The sequence below is a fragment of the Sturnus vulgaris genome, chromosome 3 (genome assembly GCF_052056855.1).
Source record: "Sturnus vulgaris isolate bStuVul1 chromosome 3, bStuVul1.hap1, whole genome shotgun sequence".
In the NCBI taxonomy this organism is placed as follows: Eukaryota; Metazoa; Chordata; class Aves; order Passeriformes; family Sturnidae; genus Sturnus; species Sturnus vulgaris.
In genome coordinates this window covers 37,459,573-37,486,142 of record NC_142245.1, presented here as the reverse complement: position 1 = coordinate 37,486,142, position 26,570 = coordinate 37,459,573, and the positions used below count along the sequence as shown (strand labels likewise).

The window sequence follows — 26,570 nt, the reverse complement described above, 5'->3', positions numbered from 1 at the left end:
TGACCCTCTGAAATGTAGCTGAAACACTGAGGTATAGTTCCTTTTCCAATTGACTTATTTTAACTGGAATTTAGAATAATCAGCCGTTCTATTTTTTTTTAGATTTATGTAATTATATAAGCACCACTAAGACAACAAATAAAGCCTTAGATGATTGTGAAACAGCAACAAGAATCCAAGAAAAACTCCAAGTTACCAGAAGAATGTTCACTCATGGATGGAAAGATAAATATTTCTAAGACTCACATCATAATTTTAGCAGTATCTGAAAGAATGTTTGCTTTTTTCAGTTTATCTTTTACCTTTGGTAATTAGAAGTTATGATTCTTGCCTGGAGGAACTCCGGTTTCTATTTGGCTTTAATTTCAGTGCATGAATGGAATGCAGCCTTCTATGCAAAATGCACATGCTGCCCCATGGCTTTCTCATGACTGAGGATGTGATTGTCTGGTTCTTGGTGAGGTAGGGCTGGAAAAAGCCCCAAAAAACCCTTTGCATTTTGGATTGTGCAATGTCCTTTGCTTATGGAGGTATGAGATAGATTTTTACATAATAGGGCTGTTGGTATCATTTCCATATATGTGATATATTTACCTTTTAATCATGGTTTGCATTTATGCTCATAACATGGTTTTGCTTCATTAACCCTTTCATTCTGAATTTTCAGTCAAAAAGAGATTCCCTACCCATTCTTTTCCAGAAACACTATTTTAGAGGAACAAAGATAAACATTAAAAAAGGAGAATAATGTTTTACCAAGATCATACATCCTAAGGAATTTAGTCAGTTTGTTTGGCTAAAATGTTATATTTCAAGTAATAACTGCTTTTATAGCACACCAGCTCCCTTCCCAACTAAGCTACTTTGAGATCTGTAAAAGCAGTTAGAAAAACAGATGATACCAATTAAAATTTTATCAGGAGCTGGTTTACTGTGCAGTTTATTTAATGTAATTGCCGAACTCAGGCATCCAAAAATAATAACATAGTTTCTCCCCAAATCATAAGAATCTAAGTAATAAAAACGTTGAGGCTATTTTTATTCCTTGATGTTAGATACACTCTGCGTGACCTTCTACCTAGTCTGTGTCATACCTTGCTCTAAAAACAGCACATGATATTGTATTTCGTTCTTCTTAAAAGTTCCCTGTGTCCCTGGACATTCAGCAGGTCTCTCTGACGTATCATCAGTTCCTGTGCAGTTTTATTCACATCAAAAATAGTTTGAAGTAAGAATCCTTCCATATGTGCATTCAGTTAATCAGCGTGAGTTTTCTCATCAGTCTGTTTGCACAAACACGTATTAGCAACAGCTACTATGAAGCTTTTATGCTAAATGCTATTTAAGCAGAAAATGGTATCATATTTCTTCATTTAGCCTTACTAATCCCAACATTTTGCAAAATCTGAATCAAACCTTGAGGTGAGGCTACATATCATGGTATTTGAAAGAAAACAAATGTACTTTTTATGTGTGTCTTTTTTAATAACTTATCTTTATAACTTATTTAATAGTACCATGTGTTCATTCCTTTTTCAGCACAGAATTTCAGGAACCATTTTTTAATGAAATGTAGTAAATTTCATAGATGTAGAGTGAAAGGCCATGTTGGCAGCTATACTGCCTTTGTAGCATCATTTAAAATGTTCATGCTTTCCGACCCTGCCAGCTATATACAAAGACATCCAAAGTGATGCAGGGGGAAAGACAGAGCAGTCTGGCTAAAAAGTGCTTGAGAAATTGTCACAAAATCAGTGTCTAGATTGCAAAAAAAAAAAAAAAATTGTAATTTTAAGTGTAGATTCTGCATTTTGGTATGTACTTAAAAACATGGTGAGGAAATGTATATAAAGAAAGGTGGACTGAAAAAAAAAGATTAAAAAGCAAACTAACGTGTTAAATTTCCAGAATATATCTCATTCCTAGAATAGCATGCTTAGCATGGAAATAGGCAAAGTCAGCTAAGATTTCTAATACTGTGTTCAAGTGTTTATAGGTTTATAGTGCCTTTATGTTAAAACTGTAACGGGAATATTTTTTTAATTTCTAAAGTTTGGTGCCAAAGTCACTTACATTTTTATTGTTAGACCAAACTATGGCTGCTAAAGGACTCTTTTAATTTTGTCTAATAAAATCAAAATTAAAGTTATATTAAAATATTAAAGTCAAATATAGTGACATTAGCTGTTAGACATTGAAGGCTGAGTCATATCCTACTGGAGAGTTTAATGCTGATACTAATACTTTGCATTTTTTTATTCAAAGAACATTTGATTATCAACTAATTATCTACTGATTATCAATTATTTACTAATTTATCCTCTCTGACATAGAAGTGACTTTCATTTTATGTATGGAATAATTTGGGTGGATCAGATTCAATGATACACTGATTCATTCAATGATACAGTGAAGGTCAGACTTCACATTTCTGAGCACATTGTCTTCCACTGGCAGTTAATAATTTGAAACATTTATGTAACTGAGTAAATATGAACAAAGATTTTAAGTAGTTGACCTGTATTATAAAGGATAATTTTTAATTGATCAAGTACTGATTGAATTTGATCTATCTGACCTGGAAGTCTGCAGCCTGGGTTTTCTTGAGAGTTTACATGGTTGTTTCTGCTAAGAAAAGTGAAGATAAATTGCTTTCAAGTCTGAAGGGCAGCATTTTACATTCATTGTGCAGTTCCAGACAGGTGCAAGTGATTCCACAAGTCATGTGTGTCTCTGTACATGAGCCCTCATCCTCTAATATCGGGCTGTAGTGCCATCATGCACCTCACATGGTAAGGCGGACAGAATACATTGCACTGCTTCAAATGTAAACTCTGGAAAAGAAAGAATACAAAAGCGAGACATATGTCATCTCTACAGCACCAGCTCGCCTCCTTTAGCAATGATGACACCACACACCAGAAATGCAATTGCTCTGCAGGTGGTGAAGGGACACTTTGGGAACCAAAGCCAAGGCAGAGCACTGAAAGCCAAACGCTTAACTCTTCTCTTTGTTCACACAAATCCCAGCTCAGGTCAGTTACATTGAGTAGGCGACACTTCACATGAGCCATCCCAACGTCTGTAAATATTATTTTTCTCCTTTTTGCTGCTTTCAATATGACTTGCATCTATTTAACCATCACTAAATGTTGGAGTTGTTTCTGCAGGATACTTCCAGCTTGCTCATAGTTTCTGTGGAGATAGGAGAGCTTGTATACCACTGTGGGCACAATCTACTGTTGACAAAAGTCTTGTTTCATGTACATGTTTCCTTCCCCTATTGCTGCAGAAACAGCTCTGGTGAGCTGCTGCTCAGTTTGTTCTCCATTCCATACAGCTACATACAGCCCATGGTTGCAGCCAGACTGAGTACAGGGAAATACTGCACTTTAAACCATTAGAATACAACCCCAGGGAAAGCAATTATTTCTGCTGTTTACTTCCCTGATTTTGGACACCTCAGAGATTATGTGTGACCAAAGCATTTCTTTTGAGAAACTCAGCCAGAGGGTGCCTCCAATTTGCAGCCTATGGTAAAAACAAGCAGGGGAGGAAGAGAGAGCAGGTTTGGATGGAAATAGTAGGTAGAGCTGCCCTTCTCTCAGCTCTGGCTGCAGTGTTTTTCATTGCATTTGGCCCTTGCAAAGCAGGAGTGTCTGACCTAATCATTCAGCAGCTTTATTTGACCACACTCTGTCTCTCTCTTTAGGAAACATGATTACTGGGTCCTAAATGCTTCCTAGAGTCTTTCATCTTTCCTCTATCTAATTAATGCTAATTTCCTTGATGGTGCTCCTAAAGTACAGTTGGAGCCTGGATGTAGATTACAGAGCACTTTACAATATCAGCAGTAAATCAGACAGAGATTGTGGAGCACATATAATATGCATTTCCTGAGAGTTGTGAAGGGAGGGACTTTATCTTGCAGTGCATTAGTGCCCCTAAGATTGTGTAACACTGTAAGGCACTCAGTTATCATGACACTTGGTTGCCTGGAAATCCTCTTCCATTACACTGTATGCCTACTTCATTTTTGTAGACAAATCAGTTTGGCACAAGTTAGCCTGAAACTATAAATTTTGTCTTTTAGACAGTTTTCAAGAGTGATTTTCCCAAGGAGCAAAATATGTTGAGAGAAATACAGAGGGCCTTAAATTGTATTGAGGGAGATCACCCTCATATTTTGAATCCAGAAGCGTACCTGAGACATAAGAGAAGAATACACATTATAACTAAGAGATGCACTCAGCTTGCACTGTAGGAGGAATGATACAATTAAATTTATTAAAAGAAAATTACCCTCCATTTTAGGGATACTTGCCTCTAGTAAGAAAGGTATACAGGTAATTTGGTTATTTTTAGTGTAATGTCACACCATTTGACTATATAACTTAAGCCAGATCGTGCAGCCAGCATCAATCCATGTATAGCTGAGAAGTCTTTCATCATGTATGGCTGAGAACTCTTTCATGTGACAATATATGACTGCTTGGACAAGCATATTTCAAGGTGTATCTGTGTATATACATGCAGAAATGCAGATGGAATTTGTAGAACAAGCTCTGAAGCCAAACCTCTCCAGCTCTGTAAATCTCATATCAACTGTGCTCCGTTGTCTGGTCACTCCCAGGGGTGGAAAGCAGAGATAAAGACTCTTTTGGCTTGGTTGTATTTTGTCATCACTTCTTACTGATTAGCCAGGATTCTGATCAATCCAGGGAATTCCCATAGATTTCGTCTGTGCTATTCTGAACAGTAACTCTTTGATGGCAATACAACACCCCCAGTACAGTTTACAACTTGACTCAGATTACTGTTATTTCTCTCAGTTATAACTCTCAGATATGGGATTGGCTCAGTTTTTCTCTGAAATCTTCTCTTAGTATCTTCTCTTACTGCCAAAGGTCAGAATAGCTGTCAGTAGATCTTCCTAGCTAAAACACAGCATCTTCTAAAATTCACTCAAGGAGGAAAAACTCAACCAAATTGACACTTTCTTCCAAACTTCCCCATGTTTTTACCTGAGTTTTTATATAGATTATAAAATGAGAACAGGATTAGAGAAATGTGTATAAATTTAAGGGAAATGCTATACTGAACTTAATCCAGATGTGTTTTCCTGAGCCATCATATATGAAAATACATTCATTTTTTCAATAGCTTAGCTTCAGTGACCCAAACCCATATTATTTTCAGTGTAAATTATAATATCCACATTTTACAAAATCTATGTGTTATTTTATTTAAAATCCTACTCCCTTTTAATGAAATACAGTAGCTGGCTCTTCTACTGAAAAAATCATTAAATATTTCCATACTTGCTTCCAACTTGTCTGGTGTTTTTGCCTGGCAGAATACAGTGCATCTTTGTGTGTTATTAATGGGCTGAGCTTCTGGACAAAACCATGCTTTTTGCCACTGCAGAATTTCCTTACAAACAATGTGCTGTAAACCAGATAGGAACAGAAGCTTTCATATATCCAGAGGACTACTCTTGACAGAGTAAGTTAAGTCACTTTCATTAGACAAAAGGTGAAATACCTATTTCTCCTCTTCAGAGCACAAATTAAGTATTTTACAAAATCCCAGGCATTTTAGCAGTTGGAAAGCTGTGAGAAATGGGGAAGGCTGTTAATCTCAAGGTCTGGTCTTAGGCCTGAATGAGTCCTCCCCTCCTTTTGGCTCCAAGATGAAGGATAATGGTGTGAACACTGCATATGCAGAACTACACAGAAGGGTTGCCAGATGTGGGTGGTGCTGACAAATCACTGTCAAGTGCTAGAGAAACTTTTCCAGGAGTGCTGCAGGCTGTGGGATGGGAAATGTGCCATTCCCAACAGCACTAGAAGCCACGTGCAACACTGCTACATCCTCCAAGCACTCCTGAGATATCCCAAGAGCTAAATACTGAGATACAGCATTTCGGTATTAGGTACCCTTGGTGCCCTGGCACCCAGGAATGCTGTAGCAGAGCAATGCAGAAGAATATCTGAAACTCAGCTTAGGCCTCTCTGTACTTCATGGCATGCTCAGCACAGGTGGTGGAACTGGAGAGCAGCTGGGCCTGGCCCTGTGCCCAATGGGCAGGAGCTGGTGGAGATGGTTCTTCTCATATGGAGGAGTTAAACAAGAGGTTTCCTTGGCTGTGCATCTGTCCCCTTAATCCTCACTCATACAGCTGAACGAGTCTTCCGAAATGAAGGCTATTCAGAAAACTGTTTAGAAACTGTCAGCCCTTTAAGATCTTTATACTACAAATACAATTTCTGGGGAATCTTCCACAGATTGTCACCCCTGGAGCAGAAATAAACATGTGCCTTGGTCTCAGCTGCAGTATGCCATAAACCTGGGTAATGTATTAAAGCTGGGAAAAGGGAGTTGTGCTGTTTAGCCAGCATGTGAGTTGTTGGGGACTTAATGACACACTTTCCCTTGTGCTGTCTGCCTAGTGGGGTGCCAAGGTGTGTGTGTTGGGGCAGCTCTGTCAGACAGGGATAGAGGATCTAAATTTGCCAAATGACACCACGCCCCCTAGGAGACAACAAGAAGGTCTCATGGAGCTGAATATTTTATTGGCAGCATTTCTGGTTTCTTTCATTCTAGAAAGATTTGAATCGGGATAAAAACAGATGCAGGTGAAGCACCCTGAGGCACCCTGAATCTCTTGTTCATGAAGTTTAATACAATAAAAAACAAGGCAAAAGTCACTCATTTAAACTGCCTCAATCACATTCACCAAATTTATGTATTGAACTATCAGCAATCTAAATTATTTCAAGTGTGCTTCTTCCTCATTTTTCCATTCACCCTCATTCAAAACCTACCTTCCTGCCTCAAGACTTCTAGGTTTTGAATAAAGAAAAACAATGTTATCTGTTGTTTGTCAAAGTGAAAATCTCCAACTCAGTAAAGGGTGAAAACTTAAGAGTGTGTCCCTAGCCTTGATTTGGCCACAAAATGAAATTCATACAAAGGTAAGAGTTTCAGCGTTAATTCACTTAAAGGGAAAGGGATGGGGGTGACTAAGATGGACTTGCATTTCCTGACTGCTTGGCATAAGTGAAACTCCCAAAATGATTTTGTGCACACTGGCTGCCCCATGGTTAGAAGTCTCATATCCTGGAATGAGATATAAAGAAATTATAAATGAAGCAGCAGTGGTTGAGTAAAAAAAAAATTCCAGGATATGAAAATGTGTATTTTTTTTAAAGAAAGAAGAACGTGGTGAAGGTCCTAAGATAAGGTCTGCAATGGAAGAAACAGCCTGTATTTGATGACAAATTTTTTCTCTTTTCTTCTTTCTTTTTTTTTTTTCTTTTTTTTTCCCCTGAAAGTTCTTCACTCAACATTTCAAGAAAATAGCATGATTTTTAATCTACTCTAACAAGATGAAAGTCTAGATTGCTTTTTTCTTCAGCTGTGTATACCACCAGCAGCCACTTGCTGGAAGCAACACCCAAAGCTCGGGAACATGCTGCATGTTCTTCAGCACCATCTACTGGTACATGCCCTATCCACCACTTGGGCACTGCATTACCTACTGCCACTGAGAGTGTCTGGAAGAAAGAAAACAACTAAAATCCTCCAAGAGGCTGCCCATACATAGTAAACCTAAAGACTAGCCTGGCTGAACTGGTACTTAAATAGATTTTGATTCTAATAAGAAACAGTACAAATAATCCATTTCGAAGCTGTGTAATTGAACTTATGGTCATCCATGTCCCCTAACTAAAACATAATGAAGGGACAGAGTAAAAAAGGTCAGAGTAAAACAGAACTCATGAGGTAATGGAAACACAAGATGAGGTTATCTGGGCAGGGAAAAAAGCTACAGGAAATGTAAGAAGATATTAACGTAGAAAAGAGTTTTTGGAAGCTGAGACAGGATGTATTTCCTGAGTTCTGTGCCTTAAAATTACATTCCTGAACAGGCTTGGACTGTTATTCTCAATTTTTCAATACTCTTTTTAAAATATAGAACTGATTAAGAGGGAGGTGTGACTGCGTTTTTGAAAAAGACTTTAGATAAATAAGCTTGGACCCCTCTGACTAGAGCAACTCAACATACTCCTTCAGTGAGACAGAGCTGAGGGTGGGTTTATTGAATCTCTATTGTCCTCAGAAACTCTGACATGAAAACAAAAAGGAAAACAAAATTTGGAGCACAACTTGTAGACACTGTAAATTAGTGCAACTCACTGACCTTAAAAGCACTTCCTGATTTGCTACAGTGGAGGAACATTCGACTCGTTTGATGCTTTTTCTGCCAGTGGATTAAACTCAAATTCAAGCACATCCACTGAGTGAGCCCTGAAATATATATTCAATAAGCTGAATAACTTTTGTTGCCAATTTTCAACATTTGTTTCATTGACAAGAAGTAGTGGGCCAAAGGTATTCCAGACAGTCAGGAATGAGGTTTTCCTGATGTTCCAGAATACGAAAAAAGAATAGAGAAAAATTATATAACATGATGTGCTGCTGACATAATTGGATAAATACTTATTGATCTTGTTGAAGTTTGTTTGTTTGTATATCTACAGCACTTATCTTCACAGAAGCAGTACCGAGAGAAAGGTCTAATCTCTTCACTGCAGAACTTGATATCATAGAAATCTATTCCAATAAAAATCCATTGGTAAAAGGCTTCTATACACAACTTCCTACTCACAGACGTTATTTCTTAAAAACTTTCTGAATAACATTATACTTAATTGCAGCATCAGCAAAATGTTGACAAAAGGAATCTTTTGCAGCATAAGCTTACAGTGTCTCTTTTTTGATGGCACCACCTTTTCAAAGGTATTTCAAAATTTTCAGCTTGGTCTTATGAGAAAAAAATTAAGTAAAATATTTAACATCGGTGCTTGCTTATGCTGTTGTGGCAAATTCAAATGCCTCCAATTGCTAAAGACAGGATATCTCAGTATTTGGCTGTAGCTGGGGAATCCAGCCAGCTGTATTTCCTCATCACGTGTCCAGGCTTGCGAGCTTTGTAAATTTCTTTGGAAGGTGTTGGTTCCAAAGGAAATACAAGTACCTGAGACATCTTCCAAAGTTAATAACTGTAGTTCTGATTGGTAGAAATGGCCATATGTATGACCAACAGTTTAATATAGATATCAGTGGATGAACAGACCACAGGTGAAGCAAGACTGGAGGAGAAGGAAAGGAGAGGAAAGAAGGAAAGGAGAAGGATTGAAAGTGAAGGATTGAAATTGAAAGAGCCAGTAACATTCTTTGTAAAGGCAACTCATAATGAATGGGCAAATACAGATTTAGAAAAAGTTAAAATTGTGGGAAAATTTTCCTCAGAAATCCAGTTATTCTGGAATTGACACAGATCAAGCTGTTTACTATTTATGTACTTATTTGAAAAGACTAAAAGAAAACACTGGAGTATGCTTTTGGGGTTCTAAAACATACAACAGGCTCCTCTGCTGCAGTGAAGTTTTACCACGTTTCCAAATTTAGTAATTTTAGCAACTACAAGATCAGAAAGTTGCTACTGTACGTAACTGAAGATTAGAAGTTGGCAACATATGATTCCAGATGGCTTTAAGACAGATTCAGGATGCCCAGATAGAGCTGAAGAGTGTTTGGTGAACATATGGGTGAGTGAATTGCTTGTAGATTTTGTGATACATTGATAGCATCACATTTCTGGCAAAAGACAAACTACTTGATCCCATTTGTAAGAAATGAAGGCATTGATAAGTGTTTGTCTTGGATGACAGAGAGTGAAATGTGTACCAGAATTTCCTAGTAGCATCTATGACTGAGGTAGAACAAATCCTAGAAATTTGTGTGAAAACATAAAAGAAAGAAACCCCACAGCTGGAGTGCTAAAGCTGGAATTTGGCCAGGACTTGCAGATGTAATGATAATCACATCTTCTTTTAAAGGCTGCAACTTAGTGTGTCAGTCAGTGTTACAATTTGGTCTTCAAGTACAGTTCAAAGTGCTTTTTCAAACTACTATGTCTTCTGTCCTCCAGGGACAAGTCAAAACCTGACATTAAAGGAAGGTGCTATTCCTTGGTCTGAGTGTAATCAAAGAGGTTTAAAGATTCTGAGAGTCAATACCTGAGCAGATGGCCTGTGGTAGTAACAGATTTTAGCTCCTATTCCCTTCCCCTTCAGTATTTTACACATCATGCATATTTTTTGCTGGTACTGGCATAGAATGTCCTATATGCAAGTAGCAGAGGCCAGAATAAGATTAAGGAAGAGTAAAACATGCCTCCTACATGCACACGTGAAGGATGGGATTTTTCCATGCGTATCAACAAACTCATCCAAGAATTACAAGGAAAGGAATGTATCTTCCTGTTAATAAAGCCAAAAACTCATGGCAAGGAGTATTTATAAATAAGGCAGAGCTGACACTCCTACTTTTGGTTAGCTTGGGGATATCTGTGCACCCAGAAGCTGTATAGACAGACGGGGAAGGACTCCTAGCCAGTCCTCAGCCTGTGCCGTGGGCTCAGCCAGCCCAGAGTCTCCTCAGCTGCCCTGCAGTAATGCCTGCACAGACGTGCTGGCACTCCTGCCCCAACCCGCAGGCACAAGGAATTAGCTGTGGTTCACAAGCAGGTTGCAGTCTCAGGCCCTGGTCCATAGACTGCTTCAGGCACCCCTTCAGAGGAATTCATGTACTGCCAGTGGTGATGTACCCCAGCTCTAATGAAAGTCACTTCCATTGCTAAAGTGGTCACTGGATAGACAGATGGGGAACCTGAAAGCAGATTCTACTGAGACGTAGGCTCCTACAGCTCAGTAAGCAAATCACATTATTGTAGCTATTCTAGTAGCTGTATTCTGTATTGCTTCCCCTCTGGTTTAAATGTCAAATAGTGGATGACTCTCCAGAGAAAACACAAAGAACCAAGCATCCAGTCTCTTGTTTGCAGACTTCCAGCCAAGTCCAAATTTCTGGGTAATTTAACTACACTGTCTTGCTGCTGGGAGCCTGAACACTCTTTAATGAGGCAGGGTAATTACATCTATGTCCTAGTGACAGCTCCACAGTGTTGTAGATACGCAGGATATAAGAGCACCTGAAACAGTTTTCTAGTAAACAGAATTAATCAGAGAGTGATTGAGAAGATTCTATTTGGAGAGCATGAAAAATACTGCCTTTGGGAAGAAAGCAAAGTTGGAAATTTCTCTTTTGAGTGGTGGGTGGAGCATTAGGGCTGGACTTATAGAAGTATAGAATACTTGTATTCTATAATCTTAATTTGATGGAATTTAATAAACTAGTATTCATTGACTTTTAACTGGAAATTTTGTTGTTCAACACAGCAACATATCCTTCTGTTAGTCTGAAGATCTGCATCTCAACTTTCAACAGTCTCCCATTCACTCTCACTCCAAGGCAAAGGAGCCCACAGGAATAGTGTCTGGGATTCTGCAGGGAGCAGGGAGTCAACAAAAAGTGTACATAATGCCCACTTCAATCAACATTGATACCAAGTGGGATTTATTAAGTAGAAGAATATTCAATAGCATTGCCTATTAACATTTTAATGAACTGATCATTTTACTCCAGAGGACTGTTCACAGTCACAAAGAAAATTAAGTTTCTTGCAGTCACTGCAACTGTGCTGTAATAGATAATTTAGTCAGAATACACAATGATATCTCTCCTGCGTATGGCAGGTACAATAGAAATATAAAATTACTTAATGGAAGTTTTGTCTTACCTGCAATCATTTCACCTTTTTAGGACAGTATTTGTGGGAACAAAGGAGTCATTCAAAAGGCATTATCATTTGTGGAAATGAAGAGTACAGATTATTATAGTTAAATGCTACTTTTAACTCCTAGAATGGATGTGTGAGCCTGTTTCAGTCTCATGATACCTGGGAGTTATGGTGACTTATGTAAATGGTGCCTGTAGGCCCAGATGAATCATTCCAACCTATGCTTAAAACCACCAACTCATCTGAAATTTTGCTTAAGCATTCAAGCACACTATCCACTGTACAGCTAGAGCTCAGTGGCACTAGTGCATCATAACAAGTGGTTGAAGTAATTCCAAAGAATTCTGAATGTAGAGAATGTTTTGATTTGCTTTTATTTCCTAGCTACCTGTAAAAACTGGCTTTTTGCCTTACTTTTGATTATGCTTCACTAGTTATGAATCAAAACTTCAAGTCTCAAAGGGACAGCAGTGCAGCACTAAAATCAAGTTAAATTACTATCCTAGAAAAATTCTCAATAAAATTAGTATGCAGCAACTTTACTGAAAAGTCCAAAAGCACTTATTCAAAAAAGTGCTATCTAAATTATAATAAGTAAAACAAATTAAATTCTTGTTAATTACATGGTTCTACTGAGCATTTTCAAGAATACAATTTTTCTCTTTTTTCTTTTTTTTTTATTTATTTCTAGACAACTGGGAAAATATGCGTAATACTGGAATCTACCCTGCTGGGATGGGTAAGTAAACAAATTTTGGCAGACTAAGTTGTTAATTATTCTGCTTGTTATAGCAAGGTAATTACAATTCTTGCTAAGGGTGAAGAATGAAAGACTTTCATAGATATTCAGTAGAATTTAATAACAAAGTAAGAGCATGTGAGCAAGTTTTAATGAAGTTGGATAGATTCAACATCAAAGAGTGGGCATACTGAGGCCATTTAATTAAAAACTTTCAGAATACGTGGATAAAATATGCTCCTGACTGTCTATTAGCCAAGGTAACATGTATATGGCCAGTCTGCAAAATAATATCGAGAGTCTCCTTGTAACAAAAATGGTAATGGTTGAAAAATTCAGTCAGAAAGACACTATTTTTAAACTGTGAAGAGAAGATAATCAGTCAGCCTTTGACTGCTTCTACGCATATCCTAGTTTTATCTGAAAAAACAACTTCTGAAATGGTCTGTGCATTTCAAAAGTGGTCTGGAGAGCTGAAAGCCAGTTAAAAGGCTGGCAGAGAAAACAAAGAAACCTGAGCAGTTGCAGTTTTGCTAGGAATATCACAGGTGAGGTTGAGTTATATAAGCTGTGAGGGCTGGACATATACTGCAAACCAGAAGGGTACAGGCAGGTTTTCCAGCTGTGATAGGAGCTCTTTACTTTCCTTAAGGCATTGTCATCTGGCACATCATCACTGCAGCAGTTATCCACTGCATCCTAAGCAGATGCCCTGACTCTTTCTCTTTTTTCTTTCAAAGTTTGGGTTTTGGAAAGTGCTTTTGGACGAAGACTCTTATAGGCAAAATTGCAATTCAGTCCTTCAAAGAGCTTTCTGTTGCTTCCTGAGCAGCATGGTGCACCTGGTGACAGCAATTAGGAAGGGGGGTTTGGCACATCTCTGTAAAGGAAGGGATTATGCAGTGGTGCACATAGCAGTAACTGGAGAAAATGGATTTTTATTAAAGAAAAGGGAAAGGCTGGGAGAATGAGATCCTGTGGGAGATGAAGGCTTTCAGCAAAGTCTTTCCCCTATTCAAAGGCTGTGAGTGGTTAGACTCATTGAAGGAGCAGTAGAGAAGAACTATGAGAAGAAAATCAAGTGTACCATAGAAGGTTGTCCTGTGCAACGCAGACACTGATGGTTTCAAATGTGCAAGGTAGAAGATTAGAGTTTAATACCACCTGCTTAACAATGAATGCTGCTCCTCCTGCTGATCAGGCCTGTAACTAAATTAACAAATTTTGTGAGCCCCTGCCTCTCCCTTGCACAGCAGTCATGCAAAGAGCGTGGTGCTTGGCTGACCCTGGGCCAGTGCAGAAGTATCCAGAGGAGTTAAAAGTTGATTTCTATCCTATGGTGGCTTGGAGTCAAACAAGGTCTTGGAAGAGGTATAAACCAGGGAACAGCAAAACAAAAAAATTATCTGTGAAATGTTCATCAACAAACACGTCAAACCAGATTATGATTACCCAGAGAAGGGCTGGTACATCAAACAGGAGCTTGGCTTTCTGATGAGGGCGGCTTCTTGCGTGTGGGGTATTTGGCGGCCGTCTTCGTGGGAGACGACAGAACTTGCCCACAAGAAAATATGGTGAAGGGCTATTTTCAAAAAGCTCAACTGACTCCACAGAAGCCATTTGCGGCTATGATTTCTGTCATATTCCTTCACGGCATTTTTCTGTTTCAACAAAAATGTACGTTGTGTGTCTGCATGTGGTGAACTGCAGATGTGCTGGAGAGGAGGAAAAGTTCATTTCAAACTTGCATGTTGAAACACTTCATGCAGCGTGAACTTATTTTCTCTTCAAACTAAATATATATTTGTGTACATTTAAAAAGTGCTGATTTCAACTATTTTTGTTTCTGATCTGGGAACTTAAAGGGCAGTCATCTGAACAAATTTTTGCTTTTGACTGAGCTATTATTACACCTTAGAGACCTGAATGGTTCCAGTGTGTGAATTTGAAGGTAATTTGACAAGACATGTGGAATCCAAGGTAGTGGAAGTACAGATAGAGGGTCATTTTCTTGCAGAAAAAAAGAGATGATTAAGAGTATAACCTGACCTGAAATGCCGACTCAGCAACAAGGTGCCACAAAAATTTATTTCCAAACATTGTGGCATCTGTTAATGCCAGGAAACCTCACAAAAGTTAAAGAATGTGATTGAGATGTTCAAAGTAAGATCCTGACTTCTACTTCTAGCTCTGGTGATGACAGATCCTGGTACGTCTATGCAGGAAAATTATTGTTGTTATATGGGTAGATCAACCTTGCCAGCAAAATCCAATAGAATGTGTGACAATAATAATCAAGACTCAAAACTCCAACATATTAGCACATGCCAGTAACTACACTAATAACTTTCCAAGAATCCTGACCATGTTAGTTTGCTTTTTAGTGTGTCCCAAAGGTCAGGCCACTGATTCTTCTTGGCTGTCTTCTGTCCTTGCCTGCTGATGCTGATGCAGCTGCAAACACCTTCCCTCATCTTGCTCTGTTGCTGGTATCACAGTGAAAATACTGAGATCTGTAGATTTAGATATCTAAAGAGCTAAATTGATTTGCATTTCATTCTGATGGTATCTGAACTTGCTGCCATACTCTGGAGAATGAATCACGGGTGCTTGCTCTGGCGACGGGCAGCTGTGCACTCCCACATTTTCCCGGTATCTCTGTCTCAGAGCACGCTCTGTCACCTGGGTGGCCAGCAATGTTGGCAAACGAAAGCAGCATTTCAGAGTCAGGACACAGAGATGAGGAGGTGTAATGCAAATGGGTAATTCAGAAGTAAAAACTAGGTAGTTGTTCTAAAGTAATAATTAAGATTTATCATGTGTAAAATTCTCTCACCACATCTAAACCAAGGAGTGTTTTGGAACACCTGTGCTTTGCTTTTGGAAGCTCATTTGAGCTGGAAAATTCTTCCTCCAGAGGTAATTTATTACCCATGTAACGGATGCTATTCTGTTGAATATGTAACGTATTGAGGTTTGGCTACCAGTTTCACTCTTTCAACGCAAAGTGAAAATATGGAGATTGTGGGTTTGGAAGAATTTCTTTTATTGATGTGGAAAACTGAGAATTTAACTTGGAAATTCTCTGATTAACTCCTGATTCTGTTTATGCAGGGAAAAGGCTGTTAATGTTGGAAATTAAGTTCAAATATTAAGTTCAATAGCAAACTTCTTGCTTCCCTTCTTCAGAAGCAGCTCTTGTTTTACCTTTTGATGGGACACCATTCCCTGAACAAAAAGTCAGTCTTTCAATAGGCTGCTATCAAAATTTTATATTTTAAAATTTTACAAAGTTATATACTTTGCAAATGAAAAAAGTGAAGGTCTAAAAGGCAAAAAGGGAACATTTGGTCTGTCTTATTTATGTGGTTTTAAACTGTTGAGAGCAATTAAGAAGCCATCAACTCTGAAAAAAAAGCGCATTGAACTGTGTACCCTGAATCAGATAAAATTACTTGATTTTTCTATGAATGATTTGCAGTATATTTCCGCAGTTTTAGAACACACTTCCCTGGAGTACATGCCTACCAATCTGACTGATGCATAAGATTAGAGAAACTCTAAAACTAGAAATCTAATCGTTTCATCTTTCCTTCCTAAATTTTAATTTGAAAAAATATTATTTTTTCCTTTTGTATTTTAATTTCAGTATGCACAGGATGACAGGTATGACTGCGTTAATTCTGTGAATAGAACCGCAAAGGAATTACCTCACTAGACTATTGACATCTATCTGGTGTCTGATTATTCAAAACCACATACAAGAAACTGTGAAATGACTAATCACAAAACGAAATTAATTCATGTGAAACAGCTGTAGAGCAGTCACTGGGCTTTGAATCTCAAATATTCCAAAGTGATCAGAATTTTACATTCCTTGTTCTAGTTCACCTCAAAATGACAATGGCAAGAATGTTTCTATTATCACTCCACAGTGGTTTGATTTACATTCCATTTAATAATTTAGTTTTGAATGGCTTGTGAATCTTTTTCAAATGACATAAAAGAGTTGCTTTATTTTAGCTTCAAATTAATAGGAGTTTTAAAGCAAAACCAGTTAAAAGTAAATCAATTTGATTCTTCCCTGGTGTGGATAGCTGTAGCCTAGATAAGCTTTTGTCTTGAAGCCAATCCCCTATCAATCCTAAAGGAAGGACTAGATTTATTTTACCTCCTCCTTTGTACATTCATATTTGGATTAATGTCTTTGCAAATGTTCTAGGGAAAATGCCAGATCTGCAAAGACAAAGAGCAGGTATTGCTATTTTTGCTGTGAAGCTTAAGTTTATATAATGCAGAATGACAGTCTGCTTGTGCAAATGCATCAGTACAAGTAAACAAAGTGGAAGGAAATATCTGAGCAGCCTACACCAGCAGATAAACTTAGCCATAAAAGGTCTGGAGAACAATTTGTGGTCTCTAAGGGGGTAAGTGTTGAACTAGAAATTGGTGTGTTCATACAGTTTGTTGCTATTGGGAGAAAAAGAATAATAACGGTACACAGTACTGATCAAATCCATTACTTGAAGGTAGTTATTAATGCAAATACTGAAAAACTATTCGCTCAAGGGCATGTGGTGGCATGGAAGTGGCTTCTCAGAATTATATCGTTCTGTAAACAAAGTTGCATATCTTCAGATTTTGGAAGAAACAGGTTGCACTTCAAGAACTGTTTATCAAACAAATATGAAACCAGAGCTATAGGTTTGTTTTACTTTATTTATTTTGATTTTTTTCCTTCCTGCTGTATTTATAATGTGACTTTCATGTTGTTTAGATGGAGACTTTGTCATTCATATTTGTCATTCAAGGTCCTTTGCCAAGGCTTGTTATCAAATCAGCTGCAAAAGCTGTATTTGCTTCCAGCTAAGGTGGCTGTCCCATTCTTGTCATGGAGGCTTCCTAATCACTGGCTTCCAAAAAGTTCAGTCTACCGATAATAAAAAGAGAGACCATGATATAAACAGCAGGATTCCCCCTTTCATACAAGCCTACATCTGTTTCCTGATTTATACAGGAGCGAGGAGAATTGGGTCTGTCTGGATTTTTCTCCTTCACCCTCCAGTTCTTATTTTAGTTTCTTTCATCAGCTGTGCAATTGAAAACAGTCTTCTTCCAGGCTCTCAGCATGGACAACAGGAGGTGTGAGAGTCATAACACATGATAATGCCAATTAAATCTCTATCCTATATCATTACCGTATCTGTCTTGAAGTTGCTCTTTCCCTCTTGGCTGTTTGTTCAAAACACATTGTCTTGCTGCATAAATCTGCCCCATAAAAGGCCCCAGTCCTTGTCTGAGGACAGTGACTGGAGTCACCATACCATGGGAGACACCTCATGCCTGAGGTGGACAGTCAGTGACCTTGCTTTTTTTTCCACTCAGCATTGCTTTCTGTGTTGCCATTCAACTTTGTTCTCCTGCTCCCCTAATGGGTCTGCACTCCTAAGTCATTTGCACACTCTTTCGAGTGTGGAGGTGGAATTATCTTGACTTTCAGCACTAGCTTTGATGAGTGCACAGCACTCATCCAGACACCAAAATTATCCCAAGGTTTGGACACACCATAAATGCTGTGCACTTGGGGTCAGTTTGGAACCAATACACAAAATGGCTGAATGATTTATCCCAGGTAACCATAAAAACACAGTGGGGGCTTAAGCCCCCAGTTCCCACATCCTAGGTTGCTTCTATAACCTATTTGGTTGTTTCCCCTCTTCTGTGTTCACATTAGCACTGGATAGGAAGCGGTGCTGGGGCTGCTCTGGTGCCTTACTCATGTAATGGGTGTTGTGCCCTGCAACCTCACCATTGCCTCATGTACCCCCATGCAGGGCAGAGCCTTACCTTAAATAAACTCCTTGGCATTTAGCAAGTAAACCTCTCTGATCATCTTACGGTACGCTTGTGCAGCAGCACAGAAGTTGGCACGCATTTTTTCCCTTATGAGCTTACCTCCAGGAAGATGAGAAACCACAAGGAATCTGAGCACTTTGAACACAGGCTTTGTATGGAATTCCTACCATCTCTCCTGATAAACACTTGGAATCAAAGTTATTTTAAGATGTCCCCAACGAATATTTTCATCAGATAGCTAAGATCATGACTGATAGCTTTATTAGTAAGAAATGCTGTTAATTGCTTGTTCAGCAGCAATATAAAATAGGATGGCACATATATTTTGGCCAGATCTTTCCGACAGTTTTTTGCTTCCCTTCAGACCTTCCTCTGGCACACATGAATGAATTAACTGTGCAGCCCTTTGCCATTGCCAAGATCCTTCTTATCCTGCTTTGTAGATGAAAGGATGAGGAATCCATGGATCTGCTTTGCATCTCTCGCTGCAGGCAAATGTCCTCGTTATCACCAAGAAACACACCAAGGCTTGGTTAGGATTTTAGGTGCAGCCTTGTTGTGTTCAGGCTCAGGTCAGAGCTCAGCAGGCTGTTGCCAGCTGGATCTAAACCTCATGAGCACTTAAGACAGACAGGCAGTATTTCAGACCTGAACATACTAAGCTACTGTGACACAGTGTGTCTCTTTTTGATCCATTTTACCAAGCTAGTAAACACAATTGCAAGTCTTAGGTCTTGAGCTGGATCTTGAATTCCACAGCCAAAAACTATACTTGCAGAAGTGCTGAATTAGTCTCCTGGTTCTAGCTGGAAGGTTCAATGTTAGTATTTTCAACGTGTTCTGTAAATCAGGTCATTCAGAGGCATTACACCTTCCAAAATTAGGGCCAGGATATTACTTTGAAGAAGTAATTTTTGATTTACTTTGAATTCAGTGGCACACAGAACATTTAATACAGAGAAGGGGCTAGGCTGGAGACTTCTTAATATATAAAGTACTTAATTTCAACACAGCAAAAACAACATGAGGGCCATTTATACCCCTGCTTCAATGTCAGTTGGCTATTTACTTCCAACAGGAGGGCTTTGGTCTTCAAGTTGTCTCTTTTAAAAATAAGTAAGGATAACAACCTAGTCCACTACCAGCAGTCTATTAACAATGTTCTAGGCTTGAATATAAATTTTCAAATGCAATTCAGGTGTGACTACAATCCATAGAGCACCAACAATTTTCATCTTTTACATTCTATATGAGAGACCATCATGGTGGGCTTACTGGAGTTCACATTTAACATGACTTCCATTGAGAAAAGTGCTTTTAAAAAGTTTTGTAAGCTTGTCCACACTTTCCTATGGATTCCTCTTTAAAATTACTGTTCTTTTGGAACCTCATTACTGAAAACAGCTTTCCTTTTTCCTTTGGTCTTAATATGAAGGATAACTCAAAAGAAGGAAAGATGGTATCTGCTTTTAAATCACATAGCATTTGAAACTGGAGATAGCATATATGGCAGCTCTGGCATTACAAATATGAATGACAAGTATGAGTGTCACCTCTCAAAGAGGTGAGATAAGGTGACACAGCCTTGAAAGTAGCTAAATTCTGAGGCAATAGCTGAAGTCTGTGGGAAGACTCAAATTCTTATTTAACTGGGAATTTATCAGTGAGGAACACTGCCCTGTTTCCTGTACTAAAACTTCCACCTGTCTTACATATCTACAAGATTATCTAAAGAGAAATTTGATAAGAAAAAGTGGCCCGGAGTTTTATTTTGCTTTCTTTTATTTCAAGGTAGCTTCTGAATGGCCTTGCTGAAACTGGAATAAACCTGGCTGACTTTTATGTATGTTTCCAGGTAGTTTAGATCGCTATAATAGTTGAAAATGAAATCTGCAAACTAGTTTGACTGAAAGTGTAGGCTCTTGGCTGTTCTGCTGTAAGGACTGTTTTTTATTATGTAATCTCTGCTAAATGCAGCAGAGATGGCTCTGCAACTACTGAAGTAATGGGTTTCACAAGCCCAAAATTTGTTTACATTGGGAAGAAATGCTTTAGCAGAAGTGATTTTTACCTACTGTTTTAAAAATACTTCTTCTCAGAGCAGCAGAAAAAGGGATGTGTTGCTCAGCAAGCCATAAGCACTATTTAGACCCTAATTTTCTTTACTGTTTCTTACTTTTGGCTCTGCATGCAGCTTCAGTGGGTGCAGGCTCCAGCTTTAATGGCCAAGATGCACTTCCTTAAAGCTGAAGAATCTGGCCCTACTGGCACTCCATTACATTGAGCAGGAAAGAAAATGTCCTAAAAGGTGCCCCAGCATAAGGGAATGGGAGAGTAAGTGTAAATAAAGCAGAGGCTGGGCAGACCAACAAGAAATGTTTAACATTCCATGCTCTCCACAAAGGGCAGGTCAAGGAAAGGGAATGAGTGGTTGGGATGAAGCACATGCCATGGATATTTTTCAAGTACATTTCAGCAGAGTATATCTAGTCACGTAAACATCCACAACAAACAGAACAGCCTTGTTCTTGAACGTGGCAGACCTCCTGAGGTCCCTCTATATACACAAGAGACGGGTCTCACTATGCAGGGAAGCCACAGCTGCTGAATTTGCAGCTGCAGTTTGAATTCACAGGCACAAATTGCACCGAAAGTGCCAGACATTCTCGGGTATGACCAGCTGAATAATTGCTTGCTCATGCCCAAGTCAAACCAATGTATTGTCAAGCTATGTGTGCCCTGAATGTCTAGGCAGGTAAGAGGTGGAAGAAGTGAATTTGTCAAAAGCCGTATCTCAGGGTTTGGGGGAAAGCTAAAAAAAATCCCTTTACAATAAATGAAAGTTCCATATGTAGTGGGCAAGACTTCTTCTTTCTTATTCTCAGGTGCAATCCGTATTAATTGAATGAAAATCAGAGTTATTAACTCCATATAGACTTGAAATAAGAGTTCAACTCACTCAAGGCTTTGAATTTGTTAGGCTGCAATGATTTAAAAGTCATAGGAAATTAAAATTATGTTTATTTTTGGTTTATATTGAAACTTAACCCATACAGTGTTTAATAGCAGTTGGGAATGTAGAATGGGTCGTCAGAGAGCTGCAAAAGCCTCAGGAGGCGTAAAATACATCTATGAACTAAACCCTTGTGTATCAGTGACTACCCCAGTCTGAGAACTGCATGCAGACATATAGAAGCAAGAGCATATCACAGAAATAGCCTCATTCAATAGGGAAAACATAAGCTGCATCTGCAAACAACAGTATGGAAAGGAATACAGTGAAGGTCAGTCACCCACGAGGAAGACATCTTGCCCACTTGCTTATCTGGAGAGTATTTTGTTAACATTGTTTGCCCTGCCAGAGCAGGACCACCAATCACTCTTGAAGATGTTGAAGTCTTCTCCAAGCATCCCACGAGTTCACACCATGCTCCAGCTGCTGCAGAGGTTCAGCAGTGGCCAATAGGTTGTATAGGTTGGCACAACCTTTTATTTATGGGGAATGAGGAAGAGGTAGCTATGTCGGGACTACAAATGTTGGCCATAAGGGATATCAAAAGAACAAAAAGAATGGAAGAGTTTTCTTAATTCCTTTTTGCAAGACTTGAACATGTCCCAAGTTAGCATTAATAGTTCTCTAGAATACCATATATTTTTTAATGCCATGCTAAGAACTACCTCTACCTTAGTGGAGAAGAATGCTGTTCCTCTGTTATCTGGGTCTGTCACACTAACCATTTTTCTTTTTTAAAAAAAATTTATTTTGTACTGGTTAATAGTTAGTATTCGTAGCTATTTTGCCTCATGTGCAGTTTGAAACACCTTACTGGGTAGCTTGCATGGTGATCCAGAGAGGTAAGTTTCCTGGAGCCTAAGAGTTTAGCAGACGTGATTTTTATTTTTTTTAAGAGGGTAGGGTTCAGAAAGCTAGCTGGAGTTCATGAACCTATTCTTCCTGTAACTGAAACCCATGTTTTGCTCAGGGTTGATTCAATTTTTAAAATAAATGTTTTCCTAGTTACAGGGAAAGCCAGTTATATATATAAGGGGTAGAATAACACCCTTCCAAAATTCATGTGTCATGGGAGGGTGGCCTATATGCAGGATATGCATGCACACAAAATCTAGCTTAGAGTAAGAGAGTTTTCTTCTCCCCATCTGTTCTCTCCCACCTACTCCCTTGCCATAATTTCTATCATCTTTCTGCCTTCTCATGGAGCTATATCAACTACTGTATTTTTTAAAACTAAGTTTGTGGACATTATTTTCCATTTCTGTAAATGCAAACTGAGCTTAGATCTCACCAACAAGATTCTTTGTCCATTTTCCATTTAAGTACCATTTACTTTTCCTTAATGGAGTTGGGTGTCTGAACTCGGATTACTGGTGTAAACAGAGTGATAAGAGGTTCTTACTGCTTGGGCATGGCATCTATCAGTCTGACTTACCAACAGCACCTACTGTCCTGAAGCATCTGGAATATCAGATGTTTCTGCAGACACCCACATGTGGAGAACAGGGACATGCAACACAAATGTCTCCAGCTTAACCCTTGCAGGAGTGGAAACATGGAAACCTGCAACAAGTGCTCTCCAGTCTTTATGCCTGAGTCCTTTAGCCCTTTTGCCCAGTGAAGTACCACTGGTGTCCCATCACTCCCAGGAGCAGATCCCTTAGGAAAGCAGGATTTTTCCTTTTTTGGACTGTGGTCATACACTTCGTATGAAATTCCTATTCACACTGGGGAAAATTCCATGTACAGATCAATGGCCACACAATCTTAGGTATGCAGTCATCTGCCAGGAACAGACACTTATTTTCTTTCATAAAACAGTGGAATTACCCTCTGAAAAAGGATGATAAATCATTAAAAGCATGTTAGGACATCAAACAGGAAAATGTAAATAACCATACATTACAGCAGCTGTTCCTGATCAGGTTCCATTCTTTGATCTTTAGAAAGATGGTTATTAATTAGTAGGGTCAACACTAAGCTTTTTCTTGGTAACAGAGATCTTCTGAACCACCCAAATAATAGGTAGTTGCTTGTAGCTTTGCTATGTTAAGCTTCTCTGGGAAGGATTCTTCAGACAAATGGAATAACAAAATTACCTTAATATAAACAGTTTTGAAGTTACATCACATTTGCAGTAGATAGAGCATACATTTTATTGGTAACCAATCCTGAATCCTTTGAAATCTTGTATGAAATGAGTTCCAATCGTACTGAAATTGCAGGTAATTCCTATTGAGATTGCAATTGTTGCTTAACTTGAATATCTATTTGCTGTGCCATCTGCAACATAAAAGTCACCACATTACAGACTCTAAGACTGCTGAAACACTTCTGTTAAGCTGCATTTCCATTTTGCACTACTGCTTGGAAAAATTTTCATTGAATGCATTGGATAAACTGAAGAGTCCTACTAATTCCCACATGATTGGACTCCACGACAGAGTGCAGCATCAGACCCTGAGGCTAGTATGAAATCCAGAACAAACTGGAACAAGCATCTAGAACAATCCAGTCAAATCCTAAAGCCTAGCAGCAAACCACATGGCAAGTGTAAAATCCTGGACGCACAATATATTCAAGTGGGGTCTGACTACTCTCCAGCATGCAGTTTCTGATTCCACTTTGGAATTCAGCAGCAAACTGGAACAAGTTGCACCTGCAATTTAATTGTGGGTCATAAAATTTACAGGCAACATCTTTCTTGTTGACACCATATAATCACACATCTTTTCAATGAAAGTCATAGCAACATGTATGGAGGGAGTCCCCTGAAGGAATGGAAAATGCTCTTGATTTCTCCTATTTTCACACAGCAATAGGGATGAGAAGTTCAGGGTCTGCAATTATGTCTCTCCTGTCACAAGACATGCAGGAGACTAGTCCATGTGACTTTGCACATATGTTTGAGACAAGCCCAGCTGGCCCAAAGTCATAGACTTAAGAATTAATCTTTCACAATTTCCGTGGTCAAATGTTCGGAGAATCGTGGACGTGCCATCTTATCTAGCTGCTAATGTAGTTTGACAGCAAATAGCTCATCCTCTCAAATAGGATATGTAGACAAATACACAAACACTTCCTCCTACATCTGACTGCAAGAGTAGAAAAAATGTAAACTCATCTGCCACTGGTTCATAGTTAAGGTCGTAGTGGTTGCATAGTTGAAAAGTATTGCATTGAATGTCATGAAGGGAAAGATATGGTATTGTTAAGGCGAATCCTTTCTGTTCCTTAGCACACTTTGCAGAATCATAAGGTTATGTCCCATTTTAAGTATGCAGACTGGCCTGCAGATTTCAGCCAGGTCTTCATCAATTTATACATCCAGCTTGTTTTCCAGGACCTGTCAGTTCCAAAGCAGAAATGCTAATGTCTCTGTGGCTGCTTGCAGCACAAAGGATCACGTCAAAGTACAGTGTCTGGCTCCATGCTTCCCGCTCCACTACTGTTTCTTCCCTTTCACAGTCACACTCTATGCACATATTACTTCTGGGCATGACTCACTGCTCACCTCTCTCAGGAAGAACCTCTCATTGAGCTGGGGCTCATTGGATTACAGAAGGCTTGTGACTGTGTCCCCACACTGAAACATTTATATAACATGCTTTATTTGGTAAAGAAATGAGGTGCACAAATGCCTCAGCCACCTGAGCCATACTTGTTCAAAGAACCTAGCTGGAAAACAGCAAACGGTGGTAGGAGTTCTTTAAACTGAATTTTGCAATTCATAACTAGCATGAGCAGACTTGAGTTTTAGGTGATAACTAGATACCATGTCAGAGGTGAATCTTACTTTTGAGTCGCTTGCAGATAACATCAGATTACTGACTTAAAATGGGTTGATATGTATTCATTTCCTAAGATGATCCTTTTCTCCTTATCCTCATTCATGTCTTTTGTGCAGCCCTGTAAACTACAACAAAATATTATCAGCTCAGAGTGCTTGTGGCACCCTGCCTCCAGTGATGCTCAGGTGCATTACAAGGGAATGGAGAGAAAACTTCTAAGAAATAAACCCAAATATTTCTGTGAAATTGTTCCCTCTGTGTCGGGGTGCAGGTGATGGGTTCCTTTCTCCTTTGGTGGACTCAAGCCCTGAGTTTATAGTATGTAACTGTGAGGGGATAAAACATACAAATATTGTGTCTTCCTACACCTTCTCTGTTCTCCCGTCATCCACAGCTTATAGACAGAGCACTGCTTGGCGCCCTTCTGGGGCTCCTAACTCTGTCTCCAAAAGGCTTTATTTCTGCCCAGGGGAAAAGGGGCTAATAGGTTAAAAATGTAGGGATGTATTTGGAAGAGTGAACTCTGTTGCTTTTTCTGCAGTTTTACACATTGCTACCAACTAGTGCATAGCAACAGCTAACAACAGGGACTTCACTGTGTCCCCTTCAGTCCAAGCACTAGGTACTAAAAACAGATGCTAATTGTATGGTTTCAGAAAAAAAGAAAAAGAGTGTGCTGGGGTGACTCAGGACATATTCCCACTGTTGTGCAAGGACAAATACTATTTAGATATATGGAGATTTGTCTGTGGTTAACTGTGGCTTGTTTGGGGGCAGGGGAAGGGTATGCATGTGTATGCAAAAACTCACATGCACCACCCTGAACTATTTTAACTCTTGGAGATGAAACTGGTGATTATCTTCTAAGCTGTTAGCAAATGGCTATTCAGTGCCATGGTGGGACAAACTGAACTCAGTGACAAATAAAGAATGGGATAATAAACAGAATTTTATGTGTTTCCTTTGAAGCATAAAACTTACTACAAATTACATATCATTAAACAAAGGCATAAAAACTTATTGGAAAACAGAGGGTGGCAACACTTCAACAAAAATGTAAATATGACTCTGGTGCATATATATTTACCTGAGGGAAATCAATGCCTGTGAAAACACTCAAGACAAGAATGCTTATGAAAATGAAAACACTCAAGGCAAGAATTTATTACCCTACCATTTCATTTTTTATTGTATTCTCAAATATCCAGCCAAGTGATAGGAATGCATTGCTCTGGATTGCAATCACCCTTCTTTCAGTGCTTGACTGTAAGCTCTGTCGAACTTAGTGCAACATTTTACACCTCAGGTTAGACACTTTAATTTTAATTAGGCACCTAAATTGTCAGCATCATTATCCTAGTGAAGAAGCACATGAGCAGAAAATTTCCTTAGAAAAGTTAACTGAAGTTGCTAATTTAGGTGGCTTGCAAGTACAAAAACTTGACAATATTGTCAAGACCC

At 38.9% G+C, this 26,570-nt stretch overlaps 1 long non-coding RNA gene across 1 annotated transcript in view; it reads left to right on the top strand.

Moving 5' to 3' along the window:
• LOC148224285 (uncharacterized) overlaps window positions 1-26,570 on the top strand; it is a 61,716-nt gene that overhangs the window by 14,991 nt on the left and 20,155 nt on the right. The window contains exon 2 of the long non-coding RNA XR_015802281.1: window positions 12,402-12,449. This is a non-coding gene — a long non-coding RNA (uncharacterized LOC148224285). The remainder of the gene's footprint in view (window positions 1-12,401; window positions 12,450-26,570) is intronic.